Source organism: Enhydra lutris, unplaced genomic scaffold, assembly GCF_002288905.1.
Source record: "Enhydra lutris kenyoni isolate GAN:26980312 unplaced genomic scaffold, ASM228890v2 scaffoldscaffold1, whole genome shotgun sequence".
Taxonomy (NCBI): Eukaryota; Metazoa; Chordata; class Mammalia; order Carnivora; family Mustelidae; genus Enhydra; species Enhydra lutris.
In genome coordinates this window covers 70,183,914-70,199,580 of record NW_019154085.1, presented here as the reverse complement: position 1 = coordinate 70,199,580, position 15,667 = coordinate 70,183,914, and the positions used below count along the sequence as shown (strand labels likewise).

At 43.5% G+C, this 15,667-nt stretch overlaps 1 long non-coding RNA gene across 1 annotated transcript; it reads left to right on the top strand.

Annotated features, from left to right (window-relative positions):
• The first annotated feature begins 14,024 nt into the window (after positions 1–14,024).
• On the top strand, positions 14,025–15,215 carry LOC111148546. Its single transcript, XR_002640704.1, has 3 exons — positions 14,025–14,084; positions 14,805–15,093; positions 15,192–15,215. It is a non-coding gene; the product is annotated as an uncharacterized LOC111148546 (long non-coding RNA).
• Positions 15,216–15,667: the final 452 nt, after the last annotated feature.

Sequence of the window (15,667 nt, the reverse complement as noted above, 5' to 3'; positions counted from 1 at the left end):
GTCTTGGCACATTAGTGAATAGTCCAACCTTTCCCCCACTAATTGTAATGCTACTTCTGTCATTTATCAAGTTTCCATTTGTGTGTGGATCTACTCCTTCAGTCCTTTCTTCCCTGTACTGGGATCGTACCATCCGTACCGAGCCTTTCACATCTTCATATCTGGTAGGGCAAGTCTCTGCTCACCCCTAAGCTGTCCCTTCAGATAGTCTTGACTATTCATGAGCCCTGGCTTTTCGTGTGATCTTAGGATTAAATTGTCAAGTCTTGTTGAAAAATCATGTTAGGATTTTTATTGGAATCATGTTTAATGTATATATTAATTTGGAGGAAGAATGTTATGTTCCTCTCCACGGAGAGTCTGTATCTTCACTTTAATGCTCTTTTTATGAATTTTTCTCTTTGAAAGGTCTTAAACATCTTTCTACATTTTTTTTTTTCTCAGCAGCTTCGTTTTTGTTTGTTGTTGTTTTGTTTTTAGTTGTTGCTGTGGGGACAGGTTTTTTCTTTTTAAGTTCAATATGTGAATTGGTTAATACTGGTCCATATGCATGCTATTGAATTTTGTAAACTGATTCGAACAATCCTACATAATTCTCTGGCTAGTTCTAATAGTTGGCCTGTGGATTCTGTAAGATTTTTTTATGGTGATAGACATATTGAGCTCAAATAAGAAAAGTTTTGTCTCTTCATTTCCAATTCTGACACCTCCACTTTTTAAAAATATTGCATTGCATTGGTAGCTTAGTGTTAACTAGACATCTCTGCCCTGTTTCAGACTATCATTTACTTTTCTTTTCCACGTGTAATCTTATTTGATCCTTGTGCTATGTGCTTGGCACTTGGGATAAAAAGATGATTGATTCATAGTTTCTGTCCTAAAGGATAATAGAGAGGCTGATGACATTCTGACTGCAATGGCCTTTCTGACTTTTAAAAAAATTCTATCATTAATCTTATTTTCTGTACTTTTCCCATTATAACAACATATTCCCTTTATTTCAAAGTTAGGGGAAGACTTTTATTTTTCTCCTTAAACTTTATCCTCCAAGAGCTCCAGCATAACCCTGCTAAGTGTCCACAGATGTGACATCTGGAACATCGTACCCCAAGTATGTAAGAGCCTGAGTGTAGGCCCTCTGCCTGCTTGGCACAGAGTTATGTGCACGAGGGCACCTAATAAACCTTTTATGACATTCAAAGAAAGAATATAGGGGCTTACGTGCTCAGGCTCTAGCGTTAAGCTCAAGACTTGCTTGATATGCCAAATTTGGGATGGAGGCAAAAAACAGAAGTTTGCTTTTGAGGGTCCGTCTTTCTGGCTCAAGTCTCCTCAAGTCGACCCTAATCCTGGAGACAATGAGTCAACCCTGAAACAGAAAAACTAGAAACCACGAGGCAGCAACATACACATGCAAACAACTTTCTAGTCACAGTTCTGGAGAAAGGAAAAACTAATATTCTGCCCCTAAAATCATTGCATGGCTGATGACATACACTGGAAGGAGCAGTAGGTATAAACAGCACCCAGAACCAGGGGGCTTGTATTATCTGGGCTCCTTTCTGCTGGACTATTCCTTCTTCATTTGGCAAAGGATAAAGGGACGGTTGTTGATATTTCTTGAGTCCCAGAATTTGAACTGAGGACACAGGGAGGAGAGGCTTGGAGGAAGGAGGTGAATAGTGAAGAGGAGTGTGCAGGAAAATTATGGGGTGGGGCTCAGCCTTCACTGCTGACGCTGGGAGTCCTCTGCCATTGCTCACAGAAGTCATTGGCTTGCTGTTTCTCTAGAGTCTTAATCTTATTCGAAGATGGCATTCTGGAGTCTGATCCATTGTGATCAGACCTTCTGTGTCCTTGAGGCTTTCCCCCACAACTTGAAAGCTGCTGGGAAGAAAGCTGCAAACTTAAGTTTCTCCTCAGTTTTGCTCTGCAAGGGTGGAGAACATTGTCTCTTTGCAAACAGTCATAAAATTAGCAGGGTTGTGCTGTGGCTCTTGTCAAGCTGCTGGACAGTCAGACCTCCAGCTGCAGAAGGACCTCAGCCTGCTCGTCCCTGATCCCTAAACATTAGCAGCACCATGTTGCTAATTTCCTTGTTTTTGCCAGATGGGCAGCGAGGGTGAGTGATGTCGGGGTGTGGCTTATCTCATGATCACCGATCACCGGCTGCACACCTTCATGGTCAGCTTCTTGAAAAAGCTGTCCACATTTTCTCCACCTCCTCTTCTCCGTTCACTCTCATCTGCTTTCTGCCCCATCACTCCTCTGACAAGCTTTGGAAAAGGTTGATATTGACCTCCACGTCATAACCACGCAACACTGAAACATTCACATCCCACTTGACCTCCAGAGTGTTGAGCATCTTTTTCCTTGAAATCCATGGCCCTCCTGAGTTTCCTTCTACCTCTTTCTACTTCTCTTCCCCTTTGCTAGCTTTTCTTCTTCTACCTGACTCTCAAATATTGGGTTTTCTCAAGGCCTGATCGAGCTGAATTCTCTCCCCATTTTGCACTCTTACTGAATGATCTTGTTCACGCTGGTGATCTCCTTCTGCTCCAGGCATGGACAGCAACCAAGTTTTCTATCCCTGCTCTGCTCCTCACTTGAATTGCAGCCAAGATATTGAACTCCCCATTTGCCGCCTCTGTTGGAAGTTTCACAGGTACCTCAAAATGTTTATGTTCAAAGCTCCTTTTCTGAATGTCTGTCCCTAATCGTGGACCATCAGTGTCTGTCTTAATGAAGAGCGTCCTCCTATGTGCCCAGATGCTCATTCCAGAAAAGGGAAAGCTAGCCTTGACCGCCCCATCCTTCTCACCCCATATCCAGCCTGTAGACCTCCTGCGCGTTTCGGAACCACGCATCCCTCCACACGGCCTCTGCCCACATCCCAGCCAGCAGCCATCATTTTCTGCTTTATTCTACATTAGAGCAAACCCTCTGATTTGGGTTCCCCATAGCCACTCTTCTTGACCCCTCACTAGTCCACTCTCCAAAACAGCAGCCCAGAGTGACTTTTCAAAAAATGCCAGTCTCCTTAAGACTCTCTACTGGCACTTCAGATGGCATCCTGAGTCTTTGCCGTGACTGCTGCCGACTTCACCGGCCTCCTCAGCAGGTCTGTCCCTCATCCGCCACCTTCCGGCCACTGTGCCTTCTCTACCTTCCCCAGGTATCTCAGGCTCCTTCTGGCCCGGCTCTGGCTTTGCGGAGTCCGTCAAGGCTGCATGACACCTCTGGGCCGCTCTAGGGGCTTTTCCCTCAGGGACCCCTTCATAAATTTTCTGAAGAATTACATCTCATAATAATACTGGAACACAGATAAATATAATCCAGGTTGGATTTCTTTTTTTCTCTCAAGATAAAATTCACATAAATTCACCATTTAAAAATGTGCAATTCAGTGACATTTAATATGGTCCCAAAGTTGTGCAGTCACCACCTCTATCTGGTTCCAAAACACTGTCTGAAAAAGTAACCCTGTACCTAGTGAGCACGTACTCTCCATAACCCCCTTCACCCAGTCCTTCGAGAACCACCCATCTGCTTTCTGTCCCCATGGATCTCTCTCTTCTGGATACTTCGGATAAGAGGAATCATACAGTAGGTGGCCTCTGGGTCTGGCTTCTTTCCCTTAAAACAACGTCTTGGAGGTTCACCGGGGAATATTATCAGGACTTCATTCCTTCTCACGACCGAATAATGTTACATTGTATGGATGTAACGCTTCTTGTTTATCCATTCGTCCACTGGTGAGCACTGGGTGGTTTCACCGTTTTGCTCTTGTGAACAGTACGGCTCTGAAGGGTCATGTGTAAGTACTGATTCGAATGCCTGTTTCAGTTTTGGGGGTAGACACTGAAGAGCATAATCGCTGGGTTCCTTATTCACCTGATTTGAAAATGAATTAAAAACATTTGCATGGACCCCTAAATGTATTGTGAGCCTAGGTGCTGCGCTGGGGGTCCTGTGCCTGATAAGACTAAGTGGACCTTGCCTTCTGTTCCTTCCATCGGAGATGCTTCTCTTGTGTCTTTGCTGCACCACGGGAGGGTACAAAATGTCCACTGGGAAGAACTAGTGTGCCTTGCAAAGGAGACGGGGCCCACTGAGTAAGATGGTGAGTGGATTATTCTCAATTTCCATCCCAGGGAGAAAGAAATTGATGGTGATAGTCATTCTGCACTCAGAGTGAAGAGCTGCTCTGCACATCTGTGTAATCAACTCACTCTCTGCCTCCCTCAGCTGGAGCCTGTCCCATCTCCCTGGCTCCTGGCACCAGGGTCCTCTTGCTTCTCATGCTCTCACCCCAGCTCCCAGTTTCCCCTTGGGGAGCCTGACTTGAACAGAAGAAAACTAACTGATGCCTCCAGTCTTGGCTATGGCTCTGGTGGTGTCACTATAGATAGTAACATACAACAAATTTATTCTGACCTAATTATTCTTTTCAAGACACTGGGCTACTGGGGGCACCTGGGTGGCTCAGTCGGTTACGAGTCTGTCTTCGACTCAGGTCATGATTCCAGGGTCCTGGGATGGAGCCCTGCATTGGGCTCCCTGCTCAGCGGGAAGCCTGCATCTCCCCACCCACTCCCCTTGCTTGTTTTCCCTCTCTTGCTGTCTCTCTCTGTCAAATAAATCAATAAAAATCTTAAAAAAAAAAAAAAGATATTGGGCTATTGGAAAGTCTCTAGTAAAATGTGAACTTTCTGAAGAAAGAAATTCCAAGAAGAATAAAGTGTAAATAAATAAAGTCTAATAGGGAGCGCGGTGAGCTCCCTCGCACTCTATCATAGAACCCCAGGCTACTTTTGCAGGAACCTGGTGGTGGTAGCAGGGGAGGACAGACATGTTTTGTTTGAGCATGGTTTTCTCTCTTTTTTTTTAAATTTATTTGACAGACAGATCACAAGCAGGCAGAGAGGCAGGCAGAGAGAGAGAGAGGAGGAGGCAGGCTCCCTGCTGAGCAGAGAGCCCCACATGAGGCTCCATCCCAGGACCCTGGGACCATTACCTGAGCCGAAGACAGAGGCTTTAACCACTGAGCCACCCAGGCACCCCTGGTTTTCTCTTTTTATGTTAACCTCAAGTTTCTTTATTTTCCTCCTCTTTGCTTCTTTTCTCTTGCATGCTAATTCAGCTAAAGACTAAAGGGGACTAGTACAGGGTTTTAATCAAAGCGGATGAAGTATCTAAATCTACCAGCTTTCCCACCTAGACTCTCTTTGTCTTTCTCGCTGTTTGTCTGCATACCAGGTGGTTAAGAGGAAGAGCCAGGACAGATCTGCCATTGCTTCATCAATACTTCCTTATGCTGACATTTGTAACAAGAGAAGATTATAGTCAGAAAAAGTCCCTACCCAATTTTCTTAGGCAAACCCACAATATTTTCCATTCCCCCTTTTAATTACATCTGCTCTGTGGTTTGGGTAAGCAGACCACATTGCTTGCTGCCTAAATTATTTTCCAACTACCAAATCGCTCCGTCCCTGCACACATCCCCAAATCATCTCCTACATGTTTTCAGGCAAGCTGTCTTTTAGGACATTGAATTATATCCTCTGTTATGATATATAATCACAGTATCAATGTCTATACACCTTTTGTTACAAATATATGCTAATTATTTTTGCCTGTTTCAAGATTATTAAAGCAGTTCTTAGGCATTAAAGGATCCTGTCAAGAGAGTCAATATTGAACAGAAGATTGGTTGGGGAGAGAACAGAAGTTTCCATAGATGAGCCTTATAACTTTACACTTGCCATGATGCTTCTTAATATGTTTTTGACAGTTAGTAATTGGTGGATTCTCTCTACTTCCCTTTGAATTATTTTGTGAAGTCAAATGGGTCATTATGGAACCTAGATACTCAGTAATCTTATTTTATTTTATCATGTCAAAATTAGCTCCATTTGGAGATGTGCAAATTGTATTTGTCAGTACTTAGCAAATGTTTCACTGTGATGGAAAATTGCCTCTACTTTTGTCAAGAGCTCAAGATTATAATAAACACCATGATACAGAATGGCTAATGGGTCTGGAAAACCTGAAGAAATGGGCCAAGACTATCATGGATTTAAGGGAAAAAAATGCAAAGAGGAGAAAGAGTAAAAAGGCTTCCTGAATCCAAAATTCTGTGAATTTCCCCAAGACTCCCTATTTTATGAGAGAAGCTAGGCATAAAAGGTTTTCTTAGCCTGTTTGAGATTTTTTTCCTCCTCTTCTTTAGTTTTCCTTTGGTTCTCCATCTTTCGCTATGAATTAGGTCTTGTTTCAATTTCAAATTTTGAACCTAGGATCTTAACAGTTTTAATTCTCAATTATAGGATCTATTTACCAAAATCATTCTGATGTCCCAGGAATGGGGAGGAAGACCTGAGAAGGTACCCTGTTCAACTAAAAAATAAAATCTAGGCTAGAAGTCTCCTGGCAGGAAGAGCTCTGGCCCTTTGCCTGGTGATTCTTGGAAACTTGGATGACTAAGGCACTTGTCCGTGGGAGCAGGTGTTCATGGGGGCACCTAATGAAGATAACAAAGCAGAGCCTCTCAGGCCTTTGCCAGGGTTAATCAGCATTCCCCATTGCCTGATGTTTTATTACCTTCTAAAGTGTCTTCTGGAAAGTCTCGCAAGAGGTGTTTTATGAACAAGTTGTAACTATTTTTATGGATTTTAGTGATTTAGACCAGATTCATGATCCACAACCACATTTGCCATTAGGAGCGATATAGACTTTATTTTTTCCAGATTTTGTGCCATGAATATCAATTTTTCCCTCCTTTGAGGAGCACTTAGGGATGACGTTTTAGGAGTTATTTTATGTGGTCCTTTACAACTGAAATGAAAATGAAAGGAGATGTTGAGATATAAACTGACCTTTGGCCCTATTTGAAATCCTGGGAATTGGGAGTTCCCTTTGAGTGTTAAGTGCCGTAGGGGTGTGACAGAATATTATGGGAGACTAGGAGAGGGTCATTGAGACCGGGATTGGGGCTTATGGAAGGCTTCCCAGCGGAGTGACAAAAGCTGGAGGTGGAAAGGGGCTGGAGAGGTAAGAAGGGCGAAGAGGATAGGACTCTGCCTGGGTCTGTTTTGGTCATCACTGTTTCCCCAGGGCTTAGCAGAAGACCTGATTAAGTATAAAAGGTAGTCAACAAAAAATTGATCTGTGATTGAGCAAACGGATTTTAAGGTGCTGTCAGGCTTGCATGTAGGGAGAACTTAGCCCGATGCAAACATTCTGGGCAGCTTCGGACTCCTGGGAGGAAGAGCTCCCAGGCAGACGGTGCCTCCGATGGAAAGTTCTTAGGGGGCTGCCTCCTCTCCCTTCAGCATCTGCATAATGTCACCGATGAGGAATATGGAAAGGAAAAACCGAAGAAGTGGGCTCTCATTGGGGGTCTCCAAAGGGGAGTGGTGCTCCACAGAAGTGGCCCAGTCCTGGCGGGAGAGCGGATGAGCCTTGGCTGCAACTACCGGCCTGAGAAAAAGTGGCCGAGAGAGTTTGGGCAAAACGAAAATGAGCATTTGCGGATTGTCCTCATGAGCTAAGGTACTCTAAGGCTGGGGATACCTGGGGGTCTCAGTCGCTGAAGCATCTGACTCTTGGTTCCAACTCGGGTCATGATCTCAGGGTCGTGAGATCAGGCACTACGTCCGGCTCTGTGCTCCGTGTGGAGTCTACTTGGAGAGAATCTCTCTCTCTTTCTCTCTCCACCCATCTGTCCTCCTCCACCCCCATCTCACTCTCTCATATAAATAAAAGTCTTTAAAAAAGAAAGAAAGAAAGAAAGAAAGAAAGAAAGAAAGAAAGAGAGAAAGAAAGAAAGAAAGAAAGAGAGAAAGAAAGAAAGAAAGTCTAAGCCCAGGTGGGGTTTTCTCTGAGCCTCTCTGCTCTGCTCTAAAGGGATAATGGGCTAATTTGCCACTTTCTCCCTGTCAAAATATATTAGAAGCAGCCCTGCAGATTAACACTGTCCTGAAAGCAAGAGGGAGAAAGAATTCCCAGGACACAGTGGTTTCCCTAACTTGGGCGAGTGTTTTTTCCTTTGTTGTTGTTGTTTTTTGTTTTGGTTTTTGTTTTGCTTTTTTTGCAGTCAATAATGTGGCAGGGAAAAAAACAAAGGGGATAAAGATGTTTCATTCTTGACTTCTGTTGAGGATACTAGTAGAAGGGAAGCTTTCCTCCATTGTCCCTCTCCGGTGACCGCCCGGAAGGATAAATTGCATATAAAATGTTTCCAGCACAGTCTTTTCTCTGGTAGTTGTGTCACTGAAAATAATTTGATAACTGCTGCTTTCTTTCCAGAACTAGAGCCCCTGTTCTGCCCTCTGTCAGCTCCCAAACAATCCTGAGCATTAGGAGGGTAACTGGGTGACAGTGGCCTGGGAGCCTGGTTGACGTGGAAGCCAAGAGGATCTCTTGTCCCACTCCCCAAAGTGGAAGGAGATGGTGCCACCAGAGAGTCTTAACACACTCTTGTCCCTCCAGAAAAAAGGCTTGAAAATTGTTTTGATGCAAGGCTGCCACTGCAAAATATTTGGATCAATTGTTGCAAGGCGTCCCCCTCGGCAGATGCAGCCCCCTCCTGGACTCACAGCTTGGGAAGAGCCACTTGGGCTGGATTTGTGCCCCTGTCTGGGAGCAACCAGCACAACTGTACATGGCGACCATGATTCAATGTACCCCTTAAACAATGCTTCTGTTCGTACTGTGAATGTGGCTGCAGACAGGAACCCCGGGCACGTTTGTTCTTGGCACTGTGCCGTTCTTCTTTCCCATTCCTTTTCTCTGTGCTCCTCTCCCTTCTCTCCACCTGGGACCTTCAGGCTGGACCCCCAACGTCTCAGCACATGATCCAAGTGTCCCCTCTTACACTTCCGATTCTTCCCCCGGCTTGGTTCCTTCATTTCAAATTACGGATCCTCTGCCTCATTCCTCTGAGATCGGCTGAGGGGGCGGAACTTAATCTGGTTCATAAATTGTGGCTAAATTGTTAATGATTGATAATGTATTACTCTTCCAGATAGAACCTGGATGAGTCTTTATAGACGCGCCACAGGATTTACATTTTAGTAGAGATCTTCAGGGCCTTAACCCCAAAGGAGATGGATGCTGTGAATTTCATGAACTAAGGCATGGCCAATGGGAAGATGCTTTAGGGTTGAGTTTTCTTGCCTTTCTCAGGCACACTACTAGGTAGTATCGCTAAATAAAACATGAATTCAGCTGATATCCTGACGTGGTATTCGGAAGTGTGGGGCAAACTGGAGAAGCATACTTGCAAACTTTTTTTTTTTTTTTAAATACTAATGATACTATTTTAACATTTGGTGGAATGCAACTGTTATCTTCTTTCCTTGCTCTGGGTTTTTCTTCTTTCTTCTCAATGGCCTGGATATTCGCTGTACTTATTTAAATGTATTGTTTGGTAGAGTCCATTTATTTGCACCTTTGTCCAGGAACAACCAAAAAAGTCCCAGAGTAAATTAGCTTCAGTCATAGTTTTGTCCAGGAGCTCCTATCTCATGGCCCTGGCTGCTCTCGCCTCCTGCCCCATTGCCCTGTAATCTTCAACGACTTGACTCATTGTATTTAAACAACAACAACAACAAAAACTTGTTAATTAAAAAAAAAATTTAAACTTTTAAAAATTTATTTTAATTTTTGAAAAATTTAACTGAGATATAATTGACATATAACATATTCATGTCAGGTGTACAATGTAATGTTTTGATATTTGTATATATTGCACAATGACCATCACCTTAAGTCTAGTTAACTTTTGTCACTATTTATAGTTACAAATGTTTTTTTCTCATGGTGAGATCTTTCAAGATCTACTCTCTTAGCAACATTCAAGTAGGCAATACAGTATCGTTAACTATAGTCCCCATGCTGTACAAAATAGCACAAAAACTCTTTTGAAATGATCTTAAATTTGTGGAGGAGTTTCAAAAACCATTCAGAAAGTTCTCAAATACCCTTTATCCAGCTTCCACTAATGCTAACTTCTTATGTGACAAAAGTACAGTGATCGAAACTAAGAACTGAACACTGATCCAACATAAAGACTTCGAGTTTTGCTAGTTTTTCCTGGAAAATCTGCTTCAGCATCCAACTGGAGATCTCACATCTTATTTCCATGTCCCATCTCCTTAGGCTCCTCCATTCTGGGACATCTCCTCAACCATTTTTGTGTCTCATGACCTTGATACTTTTAAAGAGTACTGACTGGTTATTTTGTAAAACATCACTCCGCTTGAGTCTGTGTGATGTTTTCCTCTGATTAGACTGAGATGATGCATTTGTGTTAAGAATATCTCAGAAATGATAGGCTCTTCTCAGTCCGTTGCATTGTGGGTACACGAGGTCAGGGTGTCATAATCCTGGCGATGTTAATCTAACATGGTGTCATTTACATTTCTTCAGTGAAAAATTCACAATATCTCCCTTCGTATTTAATAAAAATCTTGGGGGAGATACTTTGAGGCTATATGAATAACATTTTTCCTCAAACCTTTGCCTACTAATTTTAGAAATCCTCAGTTGATCTTGCCTGCAACGAGTATGATTATATTATTCTAATAGTAATTTCCTAGTTGCTTCATTCCATCTATATTTATTCGTTGAAATTTTTCTGTAAAAAGAGCTGTCCTTCTCCATCGACTTACTCAATTATGTATTGGTATCATTTTGGACTCACGGATACTCATTACAATCCAATACTCTCATTATTTATTTTGTCATTCAACTTGTTCCTCTTTCGATATTGGAAGCCCTTTCAAGTCCTTTGATAGGCCTCCCTCATTATTTTGGAGCACTTCCCTACTTTCTGGCACCTTGAGATGTTACAGACTCATATTTTGTTTTCTCTATTGTAGTCCTGGGATTGGTCATGTCTCCTGGAAGCCCTGGTTCCTTTTATTGGAGAATGGTATTTGCAACCCAAGATCTCAGTGCTTAGGTGTACGTATCACCCCGGGGATGTCGTCTCAGAAGACCAAGCTAGGAAATAGGCCAATGCATGCATACACACTCCTATATTTATCTCCTACTATATCAGAAATCCATCCACCTTTTTGGGTACATATTTAAAAACCACGAATTTTTACCAGTACCTCCAATTTCAACCCAAAATCTTGGGGTTCATTTAGACTCCCTTCTTTCCTGATACTTTTAACATTTTTCTCTGACAGCGAGAAAACTGGCTCTCATTTATCTACAATATATTTGCCTATTTCCTCAAGCCTGGCATAAAAATAGGAAGTTGTCACCAAACTGCTTCTTTCTCTTTCCTAGGAGTTTCCAGAAGTTCTAGGACGGGTTCTTACTAGGCTGGTTCTATGCTTAGCCTTGACCCATTTACCGTGGCGCAAGGAATGGAATGACCTGACGAGTCTGGCCTGAGCTACATGGCCACTCCTGAGCATGGGCGGGGGAGACTGTCCATCTAAACCATGAGTGTGAGTGTGGATGAGGGGTGGTTCTCAGAAAATTAGAGTCCAGTTATCAGAAGTTATCCGTTATCCACATTGGTTAAAACCACCAATGTCTGCTGCTTCCTCAAGTGGGACAGTAGTGCAGTGATGTCAATACTGCGGGGTATCAGGGGCGGGGGGGTGAAGTGTAGGCACCCTGCAGACATGCAAATGCCTGTCAAAAGGTGAGAGGTTTTTGTTTTTGTTTTTAATTATGTACAGTTGATATGAACAGGAATATTGCTCTAGTTTAGTAAGAATTATTACCAGGCTTGTTGGTTTGACCTAATTTAAGAAGAAACGAGAGAAACTTGATTAACATGATGCTTTTTGTCCAATTTCATGCAGAAATTCCATGACATGGCCTCGAGATTCTGCTTGCTTCCAACAGGCTGCTCTACCCAGGACCTGAGAGGCTGCCACAAGGACGCCCCATGAGATAGGAGGGGCCAGTCGAGCCCTCTGGACCTGCTGCCTGCAGATTTCGAGATCACTTTTTTATGTTCCTGTTCAACAGCTGTAACTTAAAGCTTCTAGACAGTAGAAAAACTTCAAAATTCAATCTGTTTTTGCAAAATTGGAAAGCCACAGGAAACTTATAAGTAAGGTGGAGAGTTCTTTTGTTTTGTTTTGTTTTGTTTTAAAGGTACAGGGTTAATGACTGCCCTTTAATCTTGGGCTGTGAATTTGTTCTAAGTCTTTCCTTCAGGCCGGGCCTCTTCGGGTGTTACTTGCTCTGGTATCCAGCTCTGAAAAGAAACCAGTGGTTGTCCTGAGTTTGAGAGAGAGAGCCAGTGTTCCAGGGACAAACGTGGGGCTGTTAGCCTCGTTCTAGGCCGCGCTGACGTTTTCCTCGGTGAACTTGGTAGCCAGGCTGCTCCCTCTTTTACTGCCTTTTGTCTTATTTATACTTCATTTGCGTAGAAACTTCTTTAATGAAACATTGCACTTCATTAATGGAACATGCTGTTAAAAATCACATTTTAACAAGCCTATCTCCCAGCCTCTCTCTGAAAGTCAACTGTCTCTTTAAAGGAGCTTGGCCCTTTTTCTCTTCTGAGTTGTTAGACTGTTCTTACCCTAGAATACAAGTTTTTATGCAGCTACCCCGTGGCTTAGTCACAGTGCAGAAACAACATTGCTAATCTGAACAATCTACATGGATGACAACTCATTGAAATAACTATCAATTAACAGCGTAATTGTCATTTGTATGCTGCCAACATTAAAATAGGCAATTGTTACTTCTATGGGGCTTTTGTGTTTTCCCCCCCCCTTCTCTTCACAGGGTGTGGATATAGGGCAGGGAGCTGGGTTGAAAACTTCAAACGGGGCGCCTGGGTGGCTCAGTCATTAAGTGTCTGCCTTCGGCTCAGGTCATGATCCCAGGGTGCTGGGATTGAGACCCGCATAGGGCTCCCTGCTTGGTGGGGAGCCTGCTTCTCCCTCTCTTACTCCCCCTGCTTGTGTTCCTGCTCTTGCTATGTCTCTGTCAAATAAATGAATAAAATCTTCAAAAAAAAAAAAAAAAAAGGAAAAAAGAAAACTTTAAACTGATGTCCAAGTTGCTTGTTGTTTGAATCATTGGATCATCTATCATTTTTTTAAAAAGATTTTATTTATTTATATGACAGAGAGAGAGAGAGAGAGAGATCACAAGTAGGCAGAGAGGCAGGCAGAGAGAGAGATGGGGAAGCAGGCTCCCTGCTGAGCAGAGAGCCCAGTGCCGGGCTCGATCCCAGGACACTGGGATCATGACCTGAGCCGAAGGCAGAGGCTCAACTCTCTGAGCCACCCAGGCACCCCTGGATCATCTTTCTTACAGTTGTTCTGAAGTAAAACAGTGGTGCTAGTCATAAAATTTTATGCCAAGCTTGACAGGTCTACCTTGCTTTGGTTCTGAAATCTCTGTGGCATCCAATGTGTTGCCAGGGCTATATTCCCTCTAATCAGGGGCGACTGTAGACAGGGCATGACATGTGAGTTTTCTCCCATTTTGTTCCAACAAGTTCATGCCCAAGAAAACCCGGCCTCTGTATGAAGACAGAGTCTGCTCTTGCTAATGCAGCTGATAAGAATTTAGCCGAGCATCCTCAGGATAGTGACCTCCGTGTTTTCCTATCTACGCTATTGCCACCTAGAGACCCGAGCCTCTATAAGTGAGTGGGCAAAAATAGCAGAAGGAAAAGAATCAGGACGTGGTGGAGGCAGGACACTGTGTGCATCAAAAGTGCCACGGCCACCTTCCATGGGCAGCTTCTGTCTCTTGGCAGAAAACTGGTGTCAGGGTACAGCCAGGTTCCCGGTCGCGCAGAAACACCGTCAGAAAGGACTGCCCAAAAGTAAGACTCCAGCTTGTGTTTGGGCGCAAATCGCTTCATGGGGAAGCGTTTTCTAGCAAAGCCCTGCAACTAGCTGAAATCGAAATTAGGAACATCCATCCAATGGCTCTTTTGCCCTGGGCCGATCGATCTGCACTTCATCACCTGGTACGTCTCTATTTGCAGACCGAAGTTTGACTGGAACTTGCAACAAGTACTCAGTCCCTCCGTGGGAGCACCATAGAAGGGCAGAGACCTCGGCTTCCAAGCCAGACCCCAGGTATTGGAACAGCAGAACTTTCAGCTCCTGCCAGGGGATAACCAGGTTCCTTTCTTGGGTCGCTAACTTCTTACCACTGACTCGCTGAGACTCCTTCCACTTTGCAGGGTTGTTTCCTCGCTTAGGGGCACTGATGGTGCTTATAACGGCCGGTTGCCATTAAAGAGACGGTGACAGAGACACTTTTACTGACCTAAAAATAATTTAAGTTAACGAAGTAGCTTTGCTACTTTGATCTTAATGGAAGGGAATTTAAATTCTTAAATTTCTAAAAGGAATCATCAATGAGTGTTTGCATTGTAGCACCCACTTCTGAAATTCAGTGGGCTCTTACTGTTACTACTATGCATAATCACTTCATTAGTCATCGACTTCTGAACTAAGCCTTTCTGTGCAGCTGGATAGGTGCTGTTTTAAGGGAGCCAATTCTGCAAATCGGCTGTGCAGGGTACAGATGGCATTGAGTAACGTTATAGCAAATACCCTTTGTCTTTCCCTCCTGGTTACATCATTTGATTGTTTGTAGTATATTTAGCATTCCAAAGACAGCAAGAACTCTTTATCACCCTAATTTAACAATCACATCTTGGAGAAGACAGAGCTCTGCTTTTTCTGTCCATTGGCTTACGATGGGGGTGGGGGGGGCGGGGAGGGCACTTTCTAGGTGCCAAAGAACAAGGTTTCCATTTATTTAATAGTTTGTGTATTTTTCTTCTCTAGATGCTTCCCCTGCCCCAGCTGGTTGTTGTGCTTGTCACTGACTACTTGGGTGATTCCTGCCGCTTGTATGCTTCTCCGGCTGTGTGGGAGACACACTTCACCTTATGGCTCCGCCCTACAAAGGTTACGTTTGCCGCCTGGAAGAGCAGTCGACTGTGCCGATCGGGAACGTCTCATCGCACCCCTTTTCCACGCCATCTGTCTGACCTGGACCCATTCCAAACACTATGGCTTTGCTGGCAGAATGGTCTTCCTGCTACAGAAGTTTTGTAATCTGCTAATTGACAGGGTAAGGAAAATTTGTATTTGGGTTACAGCTGAAAAGTTGAATGTTTCTTTGATGGGGCATTAAATACTGACATATGCTGCATTGGTTTTTGATTTTAGGCATCCCGTTTGTGCGCGATCACGCACTCTCCCCTGTGTTCTCTGCCTCATTGAGAATATGGCATCCTTTGGAGAAGAACACCGATATGATCTACCAGAGAATTATCCTCTACTTAGTTTACTCATTAAGCAATGATTTTATTATATTATCTCTTTGTAGCATGAGACAGATGACAAAGAAGGAGTTTGCTTTTCTGAACAAGATGCAGTGTTGGGCATAGCAAATCTCCCGAATGGTTAGTATCTTGGGTCATCATTCTGCCTAATGAAGGTCTTTGCTTTTGTACAAGGAGTGGTCCTACATTTCCCTTTTAATTTAAGTGCAAAGTTGTTATCAATCCTTCTTTTGTGCACAGAGGCTAAGGGGAGAAGAAGCTGAGAGAAGGCAATACCATTAAAATCGTGCTGTTCAAGTTCACGTTTGGGTTGTACTGATCTTGAAATCTTGGTGTGAGCAAACCCTGTGTCGACAAAGG